The sequence below is a fragment of the Grammomys surdaster genome, unplaced genomic scaffold, assembly GCF_004785775.1.
Source record: "Grammomys surdaster isolate TR1022 unplaced genomic scaffold, NIH_TR_1.0 150, whole genome shotgun sequence".
NCBI classification, from domain to species: Eukaryota; Metazoa; Chordata; class Mammalia; order Rodentia; family Muridae; genus Grammomys; species Grammomys surdaster.
The window spans coordinates 2,001,328-2,020,388 of record NW_021604608.1 but is presented as its reverse complement, the minus strand read 5'-3'; the positions used below and the strand labels follow the sequence as shown (position 1 = coordinate 2,020,388).

The 19,061-nt window shown below is 37.6% G+C and overlaps 1 pseudogene; it reads right to left on the bottom strand.

Annotated features, from left to right (window-relative positions):
- Positions 1-17,433: 17,433 nt before the first annotated feature.
- LOC114619508 lies at positions 17,434-18,322 on the bottom strand (annotated as a pseudogene).
- Positions 18,323-19,061: the final 739 nt, after the last annotated feature.

Sequence of the window (19,061 nt, the reverse complement as noted above, 5' to 3'; positions counted from 1 at the left end):
ATAAGGAGCACAAAACAGCAAGAACAGAAAAGACATGCAGAGTGCATATCTGGAGTGGCCTATTTCTGCAACTAAGGTTCATTTGGTGAGGACAGATCCCACGACAGGGGGTTGCCTCAGGTCTAGTCTAAGACTCTGTTTCTGTGTCTGTAAACTCTAAAGCCCACCCCTAGGGATGTATTTCCTGAACAAGGCCATATCTCCTAAAACTCTCCAAACCATACCACTAACTGGGAGCCAAATGTCCAAATACCTGAAGCTATGGGGGATAATTCTCCTTCAAATCACCATGAAGTCTGCAAGCTGTCCAGCCATCATCAATTCGGCATGCCTCATTCCACTTGTCGCTACCTCATATTCTTACTACAGATAACCTACGCCCTTATTTTATCCCTCACCAGTGACATCAGGAAAATAGAACTAGACTTAACACAGAGAAACCTCCAAAAGGATGGAATATTCCAAGTATCCTGAACTGGTCTCTAGACCTGAGGAAAAAGGTATCAATTCCTTCTAAGTAGCAGAATGGTTGGCAATAATTCAGCAAACTTGCTCAATTTCCAAGACTGTATTTGGAGTTAAGTCAAATGAAAGATCTGTTGTTATGTAGTTTATACATATTTTGAAGGACAGGAAAATGTGAAAATCAATTTTCTGTATATTTCATAAAAACAAGACAACATATAATAATGGGCATTTAGTAATAAAAAGATAAATTTCAATAAGCTCTGGGTACCTACAGTTCTATATAAGAAGACTGCTATCAAGATGTCTTAAGCCTTTCTCTGATCTAAATCTTATAAAACACTAATTTTACTAAAAATTTCAACTCCCAATTCTCTGCTTATAATTCATTTTCACAAACGTGTACATCCATACGTCACTACATTGTTTAGCTCTTTTCATTCTTGGACAATGAAATTAAGCCATCTAGTTTAAATTCTTCAGCATCTTGCTCTACTTTCTCATAATTGTGAATTTTATCCAGGTTCATTGATATTAATTCTAAATTAATTATCCCAGGTATTTTCTTATGTGAGGGAAAGCTGTCTAACACAGGGTATTTCATGAGGCGATTATCAAGGTGCTGTCTGGGTGTAGTTGAAGCTGTTTCTACATTCGAATCACTTTTGATAGGATTTAATTATTTTTAGAGGCTAGATGGTTACACTATTAGCTACAAAGTTTCATTTTCTTGCTGATAATCTGTCTTGAGTCTCTTTTCTTGTGAACTTCAGCATTGGGCGATTAACAGCACTATATCATCAGAGATAGGAAGACACCATCAGCTAGAACCAATTTTGAAGAAATAATTTTATATAGTCAACTTACCAAAGTAACAATATCCTCTCATTTGGATATTCTATTAGTAAAAGGCAAACTGTGTTTATGGCTAAGGAACAAAACAAACCTAGATGTCCACTAACAGATGAAGCATAAAGAAAATGTGGCACATAGACCCAATGGAATTGATTCAACCAGAAAAAAATTAAATCATCACATTTAAGATTCAGATATCGCATAGATGGAACTGGAAACTGTTACGTTCAGTGAAGTATGTGAGATCCAGGAAGACAAAATCATGGTTTGTCACATCTATAGGTCCTCAAGTTTAATGTGTGTGCATGTGTGTGTGCCTATGTGTGACTACTATAGTTCAAAGAGCTTGCAAAGGGAAAAGAAGGTCCTAGGCGAAGGTTGAAGAAATGAAACAGAAGATGGTAATAAAATACATGTGACATGGAAGCAACAAGCGTGGCACAGAGGGAAGGATGACAGCCAACTGTAGGAGCTTAAGAATTTGGGAAATAAGAATATGAGAAAAAGACTAGTAAAAGTAAAGTAGGTACGAATGTACCATAATGAAATCTGATGCTCTATATACTAATTTTTTTTAAATTAAGGTAATTTAAAAATACTTCAATAATATACCAAATAAATGTATGTTGCACTTAAGGGGAAGAACTGGCACAAATGAATAAACTTCAGTCAACCACTGTGGTGTATGCTTATAATAGGAGGCTATAGCAAGAGGGCTGGGTAAATTCAAGGAAAAGGGAGTCATTGAGAGCTGCCTCCAAGTTCATTTACCCCATTTGTCTACAGCATAACAACGCAACCCCAAAGTGCTTTCCAAAGTAGGAAACATGAATATGCGCACTCATGTTCCCACTCAGAGTAGCTAAAAGTATGAGAGCTTTCATGGACTTGTCCATAAATTCCTTGCCACATACTTTATTTATTTATTGCTGTTGGGTGTGAAGCACATCTTCTACTTGTGGTTTTAACTAAAATCCCCTATTCCTAATGAGGCTTAGCATCTTCTCAGATGTTGATGAGCAATTGCTTTTTTTGTATGAAATTTTGGGTTTCTCGGGACTCAGGCTCTTCCTAAAGTGTTGGAAATATAGATACATACTCAAGTTTTTAAGCAGGGATTTTTATCATGGTCATTGTTACTCAGACAGACTCTAATATATCTGCCTGCTTCATGAGTTGAAATGCATTTTCCCAGTTTGTAGCTTCAAGATTCAACATATATTTTAAATACCAATTTATTGTATAAATTGGACAATTGTTACTAGTTTTTTGGTTTTGTAGCTTTTTTACATTTTCTGTATTGTAAACTTATGCAATTAATTTAGCTTATCATGCAACTATAGGGACATTATTATAGATTTTTCTTTTTAAAGTTCTCAAATATTTTCCTATATATTTCATCACTTAAATCATCTAAAATTTAATTTTCTGGATTTTTTTTGCATATGAAGTCCATTTATTCTTCTAGTCTATAATTTCAGGGCTAGCTCTGTCATATTTCAAGTTCCACATCAATATGAATCTATTTGGTTTTATCTTCCATTTTACTATTTCTCTAATTTTGTGCCAATGTTCTACTAGCTTACATATTGCTTTGCAAACACTATACTATCAAAACCATTATTCTGCTTTGGGATCATCTTAGATAGTTCTGAAAATATTAAAATACATTTGTCAAGTCTAAAATAAAGAAAATCTTCTAGCGAGTTTGGTTGAAAGCTAGGTTTAAACTGAGAGAATAATATGGAAAGCTCATCTTTATTTATTGTTTACTGTGTCTCAGATATTGTTGTAAATGCTCTACACAAACATATGATCTCTTTTATTAATGAATATTACTTTATAATATAAATCTCATACATAAAATCAAAAAGTAAACTGAAAATAACTCAAAAAATAGAAATTCCAAATAAATAGTTTTATGACAGTGATTTACTAGCTAAATTTATTTATTTATAAATTTATTTTAAATTTAGCTTATTTTAAAATAAGAACTTACTATCTCCAAAAAATTAATTCTACAAATCATCAAAATAATTCTAAAAAATGGCTGTCTAAGAATATTTCATTAGTGAATTTTTAACCATATTGATATTCCTGAGGCAGACTAACTATGCAGAGAGAAGAGACTCCTTTTACTCATAATTTCAGAGGTTCAAGAGCATGGTGCTTGTGAGACTCCTTTGCCTGCATCATATTGTGGTAGAAATACACACACACACACACACACACACACACACACATATATTGACTTTTGAGCATAAATATGGTCAAGTGTAGATTTATCCATCTGTAATATCAAGGCAGATTGATATATATATATATATATATATGGAGAGAGAGAGAGAGAGGGAGAGGGAGATGGAGAGAGACAGAGACAGAGAGAGAGACAGAGGCAGAGAGAGAGACAGAGAGAGACAGAGAGAGACAGGCAGACAGACAGAAAGACGGACAGACAAAGAGACAGAGAGCTCACATTGCAGAAAAGGAAGCCAGAGAACAATTTAAGGGTCATAATCATTCATAAAACTCACTTTCTGTGGAGATACAAAAGATCCTGTGAAACATACACAACTACTTTCTGAAGTCAATGCTTTCAAAGGCTGAAGAACCTACTTCCTATTAAGCCATATTTCTTAGAAATTCTGTGTCTCCTAGAAGTCACATTGAGGACCAAGTCTCCAGCATGTGAACCTTTCTAGGACACTGCTAAACTACTTCCAACCTACAGCAAACGGAAAGTGATGGGCTGGTTTCACCATTGTCTGTGACTAATGTGCACTATTTAAAGTAAAAACATGCATTATTTGGGGAGAATTCAAAATATAGATCTGCACACACATATTCCCACTATTTGATTCAGTTAGTACACCTATTCTTGAAGTAAATGGTCTAATGACCACATTACTATCAATCTAGTCATGTAACGTTTCTGAGTTCTACTGTCTGTGGATTTAGGTCTATAGGAGCATGTCATCTCTGTATTTCTACAAAACAGTGAAACAGCAGTCAAGAGACTTATCTCTGGAACATAGAGCTCCACTGGCTGAGTTCCCATTTCTCTGTCTGCAAAAAATAGACATTGAATTATGCAGTCCTGATGTCCTTCCCAAGCCTCAGTCTTTTATTTTCTAAATGTCTTCACTGGGTGTAAATGTTCACAGAAGATTCATTTCAAATCATCTATCTGAATAATGTTGCTGTGTCTCCTATAAACTACATAGAGCTGATATATATGTAGGCTCCAACTCTCAATACCATGAGTTAAATCCACAAAAAAATTCAGGAATGGTAAATATAAAACTGAAATATACATAAGCTAAGAATGAATGGTGATTTTTTTCAGATTCTAATAAATTCACTGCTCTATCATATGGACAGTAAAAAAATAATGACAAAAATATGGTGCTTGTTATTTAAGGATTTTAGCTTAATAAATATTGATAAGCATATAAATGCCCACAGTACAAATTTCAAAGTATAAAACTAAACTATGGGATTTCTTTGACATTTGAAGGTTTTTCAGTTAGTTTTTAACTATTCAAAAGCAAGTCTGAAAGACTGTGTGTTATAATTTGGCAAGATATTTTTGTTGGAGAATAATCCAGAAAGCTGATATTGAACCTTTTTTTCAGAATTACCTAAGCCAAACTGGCATTCTGGAAGCTTGTTTTTAACAGATGCCAGTTGCCAATGTAATGCAACACATGTTATATCCTTGGTAAGATTTAATGATCAATAAAATATTTATTTATTTAAAATACAGTATCTGTGTGTATTTCAATAACTCCCTATGCAATGAGTGAATTTTTACAAAGAATTTCTATACATCAATATGGATCTCCTTTCGCTTTTTTTTTGTAACTTGATGTTAATCTATTTGTGTGCAGACAGCTTTGACAAAATAATAGGATTTACAGCACATTTATTTGTGATATTACATAGCTGATAGTGATGGTGGTGATGAATGAAACATATTTAGTCATTTATTGAGAGATTTCCTTGTCCCAGTAATATCTCAAATACACACCCTGGAGCCAGACTGGCTGACCTCTAAGTGATTTACTGACTTCCTATCTCTAGTAACTATTTGCTATTTACCTTTTCAGACCTTTAATCATCAAAAACAAACAAACAAAAAAACCTAGAATGATGCTGTCATCCTAGATTGTAATGGGGATTAAATAATGAAATGAAGCTTTTAAAGTGGTGCTTGGCAAATAGTGACTACTCCATAAGGTAGCTATTATCAATATAACTCAAAATCATTAAATTTTCACAATTTCTTGTTGCAATATTCACACCTAGGTAGGGAAGTTATACATAGACAAAGGGCTGATTTATGTTACTCCCAAATGATAGGGCCTATGTTGCACTATAGGTAAATAAACTCCAGAAGCATAACCAGGGTTAAATAACCAACATGTATGTATTAAGCGTCATGCATGCATCAGAGTTTTGGTCTAGAAACTTGGTATACAACAGGAAGCTAGTCACCTGGGACTCTGATCTAGCAAAATTTGTTTTCTACCAGGAATCAAACAAAGTAGGAGTAACAGAGGCAACCATCCAACAAACAAACACATGCTCCAGAAATTGGGAATGGTACTCTTTTATCTTTTAAAGGTTCTAAAATAAGGCCACAGGAGAATTGAGGGATTGGAATGAAACACAAGGGAGGATTCCATAAAGTCCTTAGAGTGAAGTCCTCTAACACAGTGGTATCTAAGGTTAGATCTGAGAGATATGACAAGGCTGCCATGACCATCAATAAAGAAAAAATCTAGGTAGATCAAACAGCATGTTCAGGCTTTCAGAAGGGAAGTAATGTGGATTATTCAGGAAATAGAAGGAAAGTGAAAGGAATTTGAGGTAATTAATACAAGAGAAAGATATTATCTATGGAAGAAAGTAGAGAGTGATTGGCTAAAGAAAAAAAGAGAGGAAAGAAGGGAGTGAGGTGAAAGGGAAGGAGGGAAAGGGAGAAGGGAAGGAGAGAGGAAGGGAGAGTGGGAAGGAAGGAAATTAGAGGGAGGAAGAGAAGGAGGGAAGGATAGAGAGGGAGAAAGCAGGGAAAGAAGGAAAGGGAAGAAGATTGGGAGGTGAGAGAATCTAGTACAGTGTAAGATTATTTACTCATTAAGATGTTCGTAGGATGTCTTTATATGCCTGGAAACGTTCTAAGTAATAGAGATACAGAAATTAAAAGATAAAAATAAAGAGGAACTAAGCACCATTGCTCTGATAACAGTTAGCATTAGGGAGATATAGAAATTTAAATGATTTTATTATACAAAGTATATGATAGAAAAACCAATGAGGAGGATTTAGATAGGCATTTGGAAGAATAGATTCATGCTCTTTATCCTATTCGAATTATTGGAAGGAGGTTCAGAATTTAAGGATACTATTGGATTCATGTTAGTTCTAAAATTTACAGTGGTAGGCATTATAATTAGGGAAAAGTTTAAAGACATTTGCAGGGTATTTGGCATAATTCTAACACCTCTCTGGATGTTTTAACTTTACATAGTGAGCTTATGAATTTCAAGAATGCAGCTCTGCTGAGTGTTGATGCTGTAAATACTGCTGATAAAATTACCCACGGCCTGAGGTCAAGATTTCTATTTTGGTCAAGCTTCAAGAATGGTATATATAGCTTGATCATGCTAGCCCTTTTTATCCTGGGAATACTTTTATTCCTGCCCATTGTGTTAAAGCTTGTCTTTAACAAATCAGCATGTTGGCAGCCAAAGTACATGGCTTGAACCTGAAAGTGGACCCCCAGACAGAGTTATTAAATTAACAGGCTGGCAAGCCAAGGAGAGGTAAGATTCTGCACAGAGCCTTACCAACCTAAGACAGAAGTGCATTGCTTTGGATAATGCATATTCCATAACAGGCAAGGAAAGCATTCTTATCAGAATGACCTAAGACAGGTTCAGTCTTGTTAATGAAGTAAAAAAGAGGGAGATGCAGAGAGCCTCTGGGGCTGCTTGGTAAGAATCTGACATGGGCCAAGGACAAGGAAATGGGCTGCTTGGCAGGAATATGACATTGGCCAAGGACAAGGAAGTAGGCTTCAGGCAGGAATCTGACATTAGACTAGAATAAAGAAGTAATTTCAGACAGGAATCTAAATATTAGGCTAGAACAAGGAAGTAGGCTTCAGACGTGAAAATGGCCTTGGGCTAGGACAGGGAAGTAGGCTCAGATACTTTGGTCATTTTGATAAGCCCTTAGAATCAGTGATCATGGGAGTGTTCATGGAATTGGGTTTAATGCTTTGCTTTTTCTTTGACTATTTGTGTTTATTGTCTTGCTTGTTCCTTGACTATTTGCATCTTTTGTATTGCTAGACCCTCAACCTAGAACTGACCTTAATACATGCATGTAATTAAAATGGTATAAAAGCATAAAGGAGGAGGGGGGATGGGATAGGGGTTTCTAGGGAGAGAAAATGGGGAAAGGGGATGACATCTGAAATATGAATAAATAAAATATCCAATAAGAAAAGAATTCAAAAAAAAAAGAAAACAAAAACCAATGAAATTAAAACCTGATTCCTTTGCTGGGAGCCCTCCTACACTGATGCCCAGAGTCAATAGCACAGTCTTAGAGGATCTGAAGTTTAGAGCTGGACCTGAGTAGTTTGTGGACACTGGGAACTATCCAGAGCTGAAGCACCAAGAAGGCCCAGTAGGTGAGACCAAGTATCCCTGCAACCAGGGAGCATGATGCCAGGAGACAGCAGCAGCTTCTGCAGCATCAGTCCCAGTTGTGTCTACTTTGCCTCTAATTTAGTCTCCTATTTCTGTTTTCCTACATTTTGATGGATGGCTCCTCTCCTACTTCAGATCACACCCCTTATGGTGTTATTAAGTCTGGCTATCCCTCAAAGCTGCTGCTTGGACTCTAAACTGTGTCACCCGGTCACCGCTTTCTAGGACTAAGCCTGTACATGCTGTTTCCACTTGGCTTAGCTGGCCTCCAGCCAAGCTAACAATAAGAAAGTGTCTCTGAAGTTCCAAACAAGCCTTAATCTAAAGGTCAGAACAAAGCTGGAATATGAACTCAGGCCTGACATCACGCATCCACAAGAACAGTTCTTGAAGGGAGGATCATAGCCCCGGCTTCTCCCAACCCCTCTCCCACAGTACCTGGAAGCACAGTCAGGTTCTGTGATGGCAGCTTGCCCATCTGGTCTACAGCATTGCTTGAAACAGAAAATAAATCCTTCGTTCGTATGTTTGGCAGGCTGGGTGACTAATTGCAAAGAAGATAAGTAATTTATTGGGAAGTAGTTTAGGGTCATATTAGCAGATTTAACCATCTTTTCCCAGTCCAAATTTTCAGATCGACTTTAAGAAATATTCTCTTAACTACTTGGAAGCACACTGATAGCCCAATCTAACTCCATTACATTCTTTCCGTCATGCCCTGGCACTTCTGCCAGACCCATATATGTTAATGGATATTAGATCCTTACAGGGCTGCACATTACACAGCACATTTTGTACTTTTATATTAATTTCTCATTGTAAAACATTGTAAAACAGCTCCGTCAAAAGTAACATGCAAAATCAAAAGGTATTAACAAATGTTCAAGCTTGCTAGCAATGTGCTACAACTAGCTACCACTCTGTCCTAAATTGTACTCTCAACGAGAGTGTATTGGTTCCCTTTCATGCTGTAATAAACTACTATGACCAGAAACAGCTTAAGCTCCTTTTGGCTTATGGCTCCAGAGGGATAGAGTCCGTTACAGTAGGAGAGCACGACAGCAGACAGAGGAGCAGGAAGTTAGCTAATCACATTTTGTCATCATACCAGGAAACAGAGAGAGCAAATTAGAAGTGTGATAAGGCCTATAAACCAATGGGCAAAGCCTGTCCCCAGTGAAGCTCTTGCCCTGCAAGGTGCTCCTCACTGACCTGTGACCACGTGTTCAAACATCTGAGGCCATGGAGGAGATTTCTCTTTCAAACTACCACAATGGGTTGACATCTTCCCTACAAATTTCCCAAGCATACTATGAAGGTCAAGTGAGGAAGACTATGAAAATTGTAAGTCTCTGTACATTGCTTTCTTACTAAAGAAGCAGCACTCAAGTTATCCAGTCTAAGACATGCACGTGAGAAATTGTTGCATAAAATCAATTAAACAGTGGAAACCTTTTATTTATACTGAGACAAATACTTCCCTCAGCCTCATAATAAAGTCATTCAGTTTCTGCAACCTCCTTTTTTTGGTCTTTTATTTTACTGGGGAAAATATCTCTGAGCCTCAATTTTTCTACCAGTAACAAGCAGAATGGTACCACGAAGTACTAAGTCCATTTTTTTTTAAAATAAAAGAAAAAGTGTTTGGTGTCAGGGACAGTTTCCCTCATTTATTTAATTGAAAGAGGTGATATTAGCCATCTGTAGAGGGCATGCGGACATGGGAGAATGGGGGGACCTCAATACACAGCTAGATTAAGAGAACCCAAATGTGCCAGGAGAATAAAGGGGACTAAGGAGAGAGAAATAATGGGGAAGGCCTGGAGGCCATGCTGTTAGATATTTGGAACTTTATCTCAGTATCTTTTGGAAAGCCTCATTCATCACCAAAGGAAGCTTCTAGAAGCAAGGCTGATCCTGTAACTGCTTTCAATAGTATCTTCAGTGATTATAAAGACATTGGGGCCAAATTCCAAGTGTCTTGTCTGTGTGGGTTATTTTCCTCATGAGTAGGGATTAAGCCAGTCGTTCAGCTGTTTTTTTCCATTCCTCTCCTGTGTACTTCTCACTATAACTTACATATGCCTTGTGCTATAAAACTACTATTCAGATGGCACGAATCCCTTTTTAGTTTTAACATGTATCAACTGTATAAACCTAAGTTTCATTTTGACCTTTTCATACATTCATGTGACACACCTTGATCATACTCACTCAGCCACTACCTTCCTTCCTCATCCTCTCATCAGCTTTTCATTCTCTAACTGTAGGTCTACCTCATGCTGTTTTCTTCCTCTTAGGCCACACAGCTGAGTAAATGTATGCTGCATACCTCACTGAGTCTGGCTTACTTTGCTTAACCGGATAATCTCCTGGTCTATCCATTCTCTTGCAAAGGACACATCTCAACTCTTGCTTGTGGCTAAATGCCAATGCATTGTTTATCCATACCATATATTTATTTATATGTACACCCATCTATGGGTACCTAAGGAGAGTGCATTCTTTAGCTACTATGAACAGCTGTGATGATTATAGATATGCAGGTATCTCTCCTGTTGACTGATTGCTTCAAGTATTGTTCCCAGGACTTCTGCAGCTGGATCACATGGCAATCCGACTATAAGTTGTCGGTTCTAGGGTTTATATGTTTTTTGTAAGGAAATTTCAGATTGATTTATATAGTACCTAGATTGTATTAATGTTTCTTTACCACATAATAATTATATACAATAGCCCTTCTAACTGGGAAAAATGAGATAAAAACGTAGTTTTGAGAAAAGCCCTGTTTCACAATGTATTTCACCAGTTTTCCTGTCTGGAGTATCTTCTCCCCACCACTATCACTACCTTATTCATTATAACAAAGTCCTACTCATATTTAGTAACATCATTCTCTAACGGCCCCTGTATCCAAGAGGCCATTCCAAATTGTGTCAAACACAGAGGATATGGTACACTGAAGCTGCATACAACTTAGCAGCCCTACCAGCATAGCCAACGATGTTCTGTCTGGTACTGTGGTGGTCTGAGTACTATTCTCTCCCACTTGAGTAGGAGGCTCTTGGGGAAAACCTCCTCCCATAGCCTTGTGCCCTGTTTGATCAAGTTGAAAGAATGCTAAAAAACCATAATAAATACAGTCAAAAACTTAACCTCATCTCTAGGTCCAGGGTATCTACAATTTTAGTTCTTAATATGATCATCATTGATATTAACGTCTCTATAAAAATAAAATAGCATCTAAGAAATCAGCATGTTCTATTTGCAGTTAATCTTCAAAATACAATGTATCTAATAAAGACTTTCACATATTTTTGCTGTCACATAAAATATCACCTACAATATGTTAGAGATTAGCAAGTCTTTCCACTGCTAAGAAATGCATTTTCTCTGTGGGGAAGAGTTTCCAGCCACTCTTACTGAGTTATTTAAGGAAACCTAAAACACAAATAATCAACATTACATAAATTACATAAAAATCTACCCTCAAGCACTTGTTTTTCTCCCTGCAGTAGGGATATTCAATTACTCATCATTGGGGCTTTTTTGAATCTTTGTACAGGTTACTCTTTCAAATCTAATGTTGACACTCATTAGAGGTTTATGTATGTTTTTAAGCCCTTTTCTTGGATGCTTCATATATTATTAGTAACAAAAAAGCCTTCAGGTAGTTGCTTGGCTTGTATCATAGTTTACAAGTAGAGCTGGGTTTTTTTCTAGAAACATGAGCATCTGTAGCACCTTGAAACACATACTGTAAGGAAGAACCAGTAGGTCCTTGTGAAAGTAAAAAGATCTATGTTTAATAATCATTAAGTAGTATTTTACTAATTTAAGTTTATTAATTACTTTTAAAAACAAGCCAAAATGCTCATCTATACTGTTAAGTTCATAGGTGTGTTTAGAATTTGGTGGAAACGATACATGAAAGTGAAATTTCGTAGACACATTATCTCAAGGCAAGGTACTCCAGTAAGGTCTTTGAAGTAAGAAACAGATGATCTAAATAGACCCTCCCAAACAGACAGGAATATAGATACTCATAATAAATCAAGGATAGGGAAAAAGAGACAATATATGAACATAATATATAGACATATATAGAACATAAGAAATGAACAGGAAAAAAGTAGTGTGTCCATTATAAGAGTTGTGAAAATTTTTTCCACCTACTCTAGAGACTCACTCAATAATGGCTATATAAGTGACATCCCCAATGATTTATAGGGACCCTTTGACTCCAAATTCTTGCTAGTGTTTATATGCACATATACAACAGCAAACATGTCAGGTAGCCAGATACTTAATGCTAGAATGTCCTCCCTCTTGTGCCCACTAATATAAAACCCTTTATTTCATTTCTATCACAACCACATATATTTATTTGGTTCACTCAGCCATTAAGTTCTTAAGGACCAGTCTCTGCTCTTTACTATTTTGATACTTGGATAAAAGGGATGTAGTTACTTTGCAGACCATATCCCATTTAGAGTTTTTCTTTCTGTGTTTTCAGTCAACCATAATCCAAAACCATTACACTGAAAATTAATAATAACAACATCATAGATTTTTAAGTGTTTTAATTATATTATATTGCTATTATTGATCTATTAGATTACTATCACTGTAAATCAAGCTTATTCATGAGTGTGTTTGTACAGGTTTGGTCAACAGAGTCCCTGAAGTTAAGGACATATAAACTAAGACAAGCTAGATTAGAATGCAGTCAGAAGAAGCCAAAGAGAGAAAGAGTGTTGCAGTCTGAGAGAGGGTGAGGGTTGGTGAGTTTAGACAGCATAGTGTCATAGAACCTAAAGAAGTTCTTCACAGGGCACTGGAAGGTACTCTGGCTCATGTTCTCATCACCTTCTGTACAGTGTAAGCATTGTTTTTCTAGAGAACGGTGATCCAATTCTATTGCCCACATCCACAGCACTTCACCTGGGAGTTTTCTCTGAGCCCTAAGGGGAGATGGCTCAAAGTCTTGTGGATTTACTTAACCAGCTCTTGAATTATGAAAAATAGGAGTGGAGGATAAATTTATAGCCAGTCAATCAGCAGACTCAATTTAATAGTCTGCCACTATTTCTTATTGGAGTCACATGCAAAACAAGCTATTTGTGTTCACAGTCATGCTCGGAGTCTGCTTCTGGGGAGGCCAGTGTTAAACAAGAGAATGTTAAGCCATTGACTGGTATTATGTTCTTTGGGTACAAACAACAGATGGTGGCTCTAGCTCTATAAATAGAAAAGTCAATGGCCTGATTGGAAAAATACTAGGAAGTTCTTAGGAGTGAGGGGTGATACCACAAGCCATAGGAAATGCAGGCAAGCAGGGAGCACTGGGTATCAAGCCAGAAATACAGGCTCTAAACAAGGGCCATTGTGTTTTAATGACTCTCTGACCTACTTCCTGGAGTTTCCCTCCCAGCATCAGATTGGGAGTGTTTAAGGAAATGCAAACACTAATTACCCAGATTTGGTCATGGCAGGTTATACATATATGCTTGTCACACAGTTCTATAAAGGTCACTTGCAATGCTGAGAGTAACTTTACAAAGGAAAAAGTAAAGTACCATAAGTGAAAGAAGACAGCAAGAAGGCTGGGCAGTCAGAAAGGACAAGTAATAGTAATGGGATCAAATCACAAATATCCTGACTCATTACACTGATGTATAACATCTCAGAACACACTTTCATTTGGAACCAAATCAAATTTGTGATAAATTTTGTATTTGAAACCAAGTATCTTTAGTTTATTAGGCACCATTACATGTCTCCTCTCAGTTAATATATAATCTCAATCATATGATGTATAATATTTTTGTGTATAGTTGTGTTTTACAAATGCACATGCCCATGCACCCACTATTCAAATCAATACAAAGGACCATATCATATTCTCTTTGTATTCAACAACACCTGCTCCACAGGTACTATGCTCATTTTAACACCACAAGTTACTTTGGGCTTTTTTAAAAACATTGTATAAAATTGAACCATACAGAATGTATACTCCTTTTTGGTTGATGTCACTCGCTCAACATCATCTTTTCACAGTGACGGGGATTTAGCTCAGGGCTTTGTCCATGCTTGGCAAGTGCTCTGTGATTGAGCCAAACTCCCAGCACTAACCTAATATTTGTAGTTGGTGAGTGGTAAGTTAAATTCCACAAATGATGCCATCCTGGTTGACAATCTCACTTTTATGATTCCACTGTTCTCTCTGCGTTATAGTCTTACCAATTAACACGTTAAATACTAACCAAACATGTCAACAAAGCAGAAGTTTTGGAAAACTTTGCTTTTCCATCAATCTAAGTCTACTACATGGGAAGTTCAAGGACAAAAACAAACTAACATGTAATTCTTTTAAATGTTGCATATACCCTCACCCTTATCAGAATGACTAGCATCAAGAAACGTGATAAATGTTGGAGAGGATGCAGAGAAGGAGAAACTTTTATACACTGCTGCTGGGGTGCAAACTACTACAGCCATTAGGAAATCAGTTTAGGGGTTCCTCAAAAGTTAAAAATAGAGCTTTCATATGACCCAGTTATTGCACATCTGGACATACACCCAGGGAACTCCATATCTTCCCCCAGAGAATTTATACCCTTGTCTTTATTGCTGCTTCATTCAAATAAAGCAAGAAAATAGAATCAAACTAATTGTCCATTAGCTGATAAATTAATAATCAAAATATGGTATATAAATAGAATTGGATTTACTACTTAGCTCTAAAGAAAAATGAAAATCAAATAAAGTACAGGAAAATGGATGAACTTATGATATTATGTAAGGTTATAAAATCTCATGAAGGCTGGACGCCCCAGGGGGTGGGAATTTTGAGGGTGGGGAAGTGGGAGTGGGGGGTGGTAGGTGGGGGTTACATCCACGGAGAAGGAGGAGGAGGGGTAAGGGGATGGGGGGGTTCCCGGGTGGGTGGGGGATGGGGTAAGGGGATAAATATGAAATGTAAATAAAATATCCAAAAAAATAAAAAATAAAATAAAATCTCAAAGGAAAAAAACAAACATACTTTCTCCTATTTCATATCCAGATCCTACACTATAATATATATAATGTACATCTGAATATAGTACAATGTGGGTCCCTGTTCTGGAGGGCTTCCCACAATGATCTCCAGTCTGGTCTGGTGTGAGAGTCTGGGCCAAGGGGACAGAGTGTGAGCAAGAAGGGGAGATTGCCTGCCTCCACTGCTGCCTCTGTTTGCATCTCAACTGACACTGCCCAGTCACTTCCTGGTGCTGCACCTGTCTCTCCGCACTGAGTCAGCCCGGCTGGGCTGGTAAGAAGCTGGCTAGCTGGCAAGGAGGAGAGGGTTCTGAAGGCACTTTAGGAGAGTAGATCTCTTCCTAAGTGTTACAGCTCTTTCGACAGAAACTCTTGGACACCTGGATGATTCTCGCACATCTTTACTTCTCCTGAATAGAGCTCTTTTATACAGTTTTGGGGTGGGATAGGGTCTGGCAGCAGATAATGCCTAATGGCTTGGTCTGAGAGCTTGGAGATACCTCATCTACATGTTGGAGAGCCTGAGGCACTGTTCCTCCTGACTGGTGGCCATAGACTTCTCTGTGGGAGGGGCTGTGGAGGGCTGAAGCTAAATGAAAAGAACGAGGGCCCGGGAACAGAGCCCAACACCTGCAGTCCGATAAGGGTCCAGGATTCGAGGACTATGCTCGACCAGGGGCCCAGCTGCTTCTCACAGCCCACTGATCCACAGTACAACATGTATAAAAAACAAGAAAGGGTAACTATTAGAAGATAAGGAAGATCAGAATGCAGGTAATGGGCACATGAGTAATGAAAGGGCTTATAAAGCTCAACGTTTTGCTAGTTTTAACTCTGTAATGAGTTTTTAATATGTAAACAAGTACATAAAAGTAATAATTGATAGTAAAGGTATAATTTCCAATGTGAAGCTCCACAGTTTCAAGTAGCTGTTCTAACTACAAAGAGGTTCATTGACATGTACAGATTTTGGGTTTGACTAATCTCACTGGGATACGCACACACACTCACACACACTATTCTTTGCAATAAAGTTTTAATTATTAAAAATAAAAATGCTTATTATACATTTTATTGTGGTTAAAATTCATAAACCCATCTTAGCCATATTTCAAATGTAGGCATTGATTGTGGTAAGTATATTTCCATTGTTGTAAATGCAAAAAATGAGTTCTCTAAAAATTGTATCTTGCAAATTAAAATTCTCTGTCCATTCTATTACTTCCCTGTTCTCCTGGCTCAAGCTCCTGGTAAGAATCATTCTACTTAGTGTTTCTGTGACTTCTACAACATTACAGAGCTCATATAAGAAGTCTCACATTGTCTTGGTTTTTGTGTAAGTGGCTGGTTTCCGTTAGCAGAACATCTTAAAGAGTTTCACCTGGGCTATAGTATGTGATCACATTCTTTTACTTGAAAATTGTCTCAAATTTTTACTTATATAATAAGCTGAAACATATGGGGGTCAGAGGACGACTAACAGTAGTTGGCTCTCCTCTTCTTCCATTTGAATTCCAGGATCAAACCCAATCCATACACAGGAGGATCTATTTCTGAGATTTCTACAGTATTCCTCTGATCTAGTGTTAGTGTTTTATATCATGATACTTTTTTTTTAATTTTTAATTTTTTTATTTTTGGTTTTGGATATTTTTTAATTTTTTTATTGGATATATTATTTATTTACAATACAGATGTCATTCCCTTTCCCCATCTCCACTCCCTAGAGCCCCCATCCCATCCCCCTCCTCCTTTATGCTTTTATATTATTTTGATTACATGCATGTATTAAGGTCAGTTCTAGCTTGAGGGTCTAGCAATACAATAGATGCAAATAGTCAACGAACAAGCAAGACAATAAACACAAATAATAAAAAAAAAAGGCAACCATTAAACCCAATTATGTAACACTCCCATGATCACTGTTTCTAAGGGCTTATCAGGATGACCAAAGTATCTGAGCCTACTTCCTTGTCCTAGCCTAAGGTCATTTTCATGTCTGAAGCCTACTTCCTTGTTCTAGCCTAATATTTAGATTCCTGTCTGAAATCACTTCTTTGTTCTAGACTAATATTTAAATTGGTTTTGGATATTTTTATTTCTTCAAATTTTTTTATTATCAGGAGTGACTGAAATAAAAAAAATATAATTGAGTCCTATCATTATTGTCATTATGGAAATGGCTTTAAGAGAAAACTGGTCAGATGAATATTATTGCTTCCCACTTTTCAACTGGTAAGTAGTTGCCATTGATAAAACAGACAAGCCCAGAGAATCTGTCCAGAATGTTCAAGATATGATATATTATACAACATGGCTGTTCTCAGGGAGAACACCTAGGACATAATTATGTGTACTTCTTGATCTCATCATACAAGACAAGCACAAAGAAAGGCACCACCCATGCCTCTGAGAACGCTGAACCATGCACCCTTGAAAACAGCCTTGCTTCCTTCATCGCGAGCGCTCTTCCGCCAACAGTCAAGCGTGCCTGTATGCGTGATATCAATTCCTTTGCTTCCAGACTGCCTCATCATACGATGACAAACAGTGTCAAAAGGATAGGAAGTCAGGCCAGCAACAGCAGTGACAGACTGTGCAATCATCCAGCTGATGAAGACATTGAGTATTCTTGAGATCTGGAAGCATTCCCTTTGCAGTGTCATAGATACCAAAGTAGGCAGCTGGGTAGATGATAACGCCCTGTACTGACACATGGTACATGTCCCTTAATCACATCAAATTTGTAGATCCTAACCAGGCAGTCACCAAGGCTTTTGAATTCCCTTTCAGCTCCAGCTTTGCCCACATCAGCTGCTAAACAGGTACGTGCAAAATCAAGAGTGTACACAAAGCACAAGGACGTGGCCCCAGCAGCACCACCTGATGCCAGGTTCCCTGCAAAGTAGCGCCAAAACCGGGTCCCCTTGCCCACACCACCCAGAAAGATCTGCTTGTATTTATCTTTGAAGGCAAAGCTGAGAGCCTGGGTGGGGAAATATCTGATGACATTGGCCAGGTCACCACGCCAGAAGGACAGGATGTTCCTTGGGGATATGAACCACGTAGTCTATAATGCCCTTGTATTGCTTATCCGCCGTGATTTGTTTGCTGGCATGCTGCACCTGCAGCAGCAGCTTGACCCGTTTGATGGGCACTACCACCGACCTGGAGATGGCCGCGGCCACTCCACTGGCCAAGAAGTCCTTGGTGAAGGACACAGCGGCATCTGTCATGTTGAAAGCAAAAAAGAAGAGGCAGTCGATTGCGGGGCCGGACTGGGTTGACGATCGGTTTTGACTTCCAGACATGCTACTTTTCATACTTTCTTTTTGAGGAACTTTGAAATCTGGACAAATCATAGTTCCTATTCCTTCCTTCCTTCCTTCCTTCCTTCCTTCCTTCCTTCCTTATTTATTTATTTATTTATTTATTTATTTATTTATTTGCTATTTAGGGTCCATGGAGTTTCAGATGAATTTTAGGATATCTGGTTTTGAAAGTGTCATTGAGTTGTTGGTGTCATTTTAATGCTTTGCTTATTCATTCAAGTATCCTCCACTGAGTTCTTGCTATATCCACAGGTATACAAAGTATCAGAGCTGCAGAGATAAACAATACATGAAACTAAACTTTTTAGAGAAGGACTATTTGGAACCCAACAGCTGCATCTCGTTTACGATAACAGACTTTATGAAAGTGGATTCAAAGTGCTGGAGGGAATAGAATCAGGAGACACTCCCAGAAAAGACATCTGGGTAGAAGTGTGGGGTGTGAACACTGTGAGGCAAGGGAGCACACTTCACGAGAATCACTCTTCCCTGTGCCTTGGAATGATGAATAAAAAGGCTATATAAACGATTTCATTAACTTTACTCAAAATCTATCCAAACACCACAATATAATGTATAAGCTCCATGTGAATATCTACTGAGAATGCTTATACTTAAAATGCATAATGTATATATAAATATA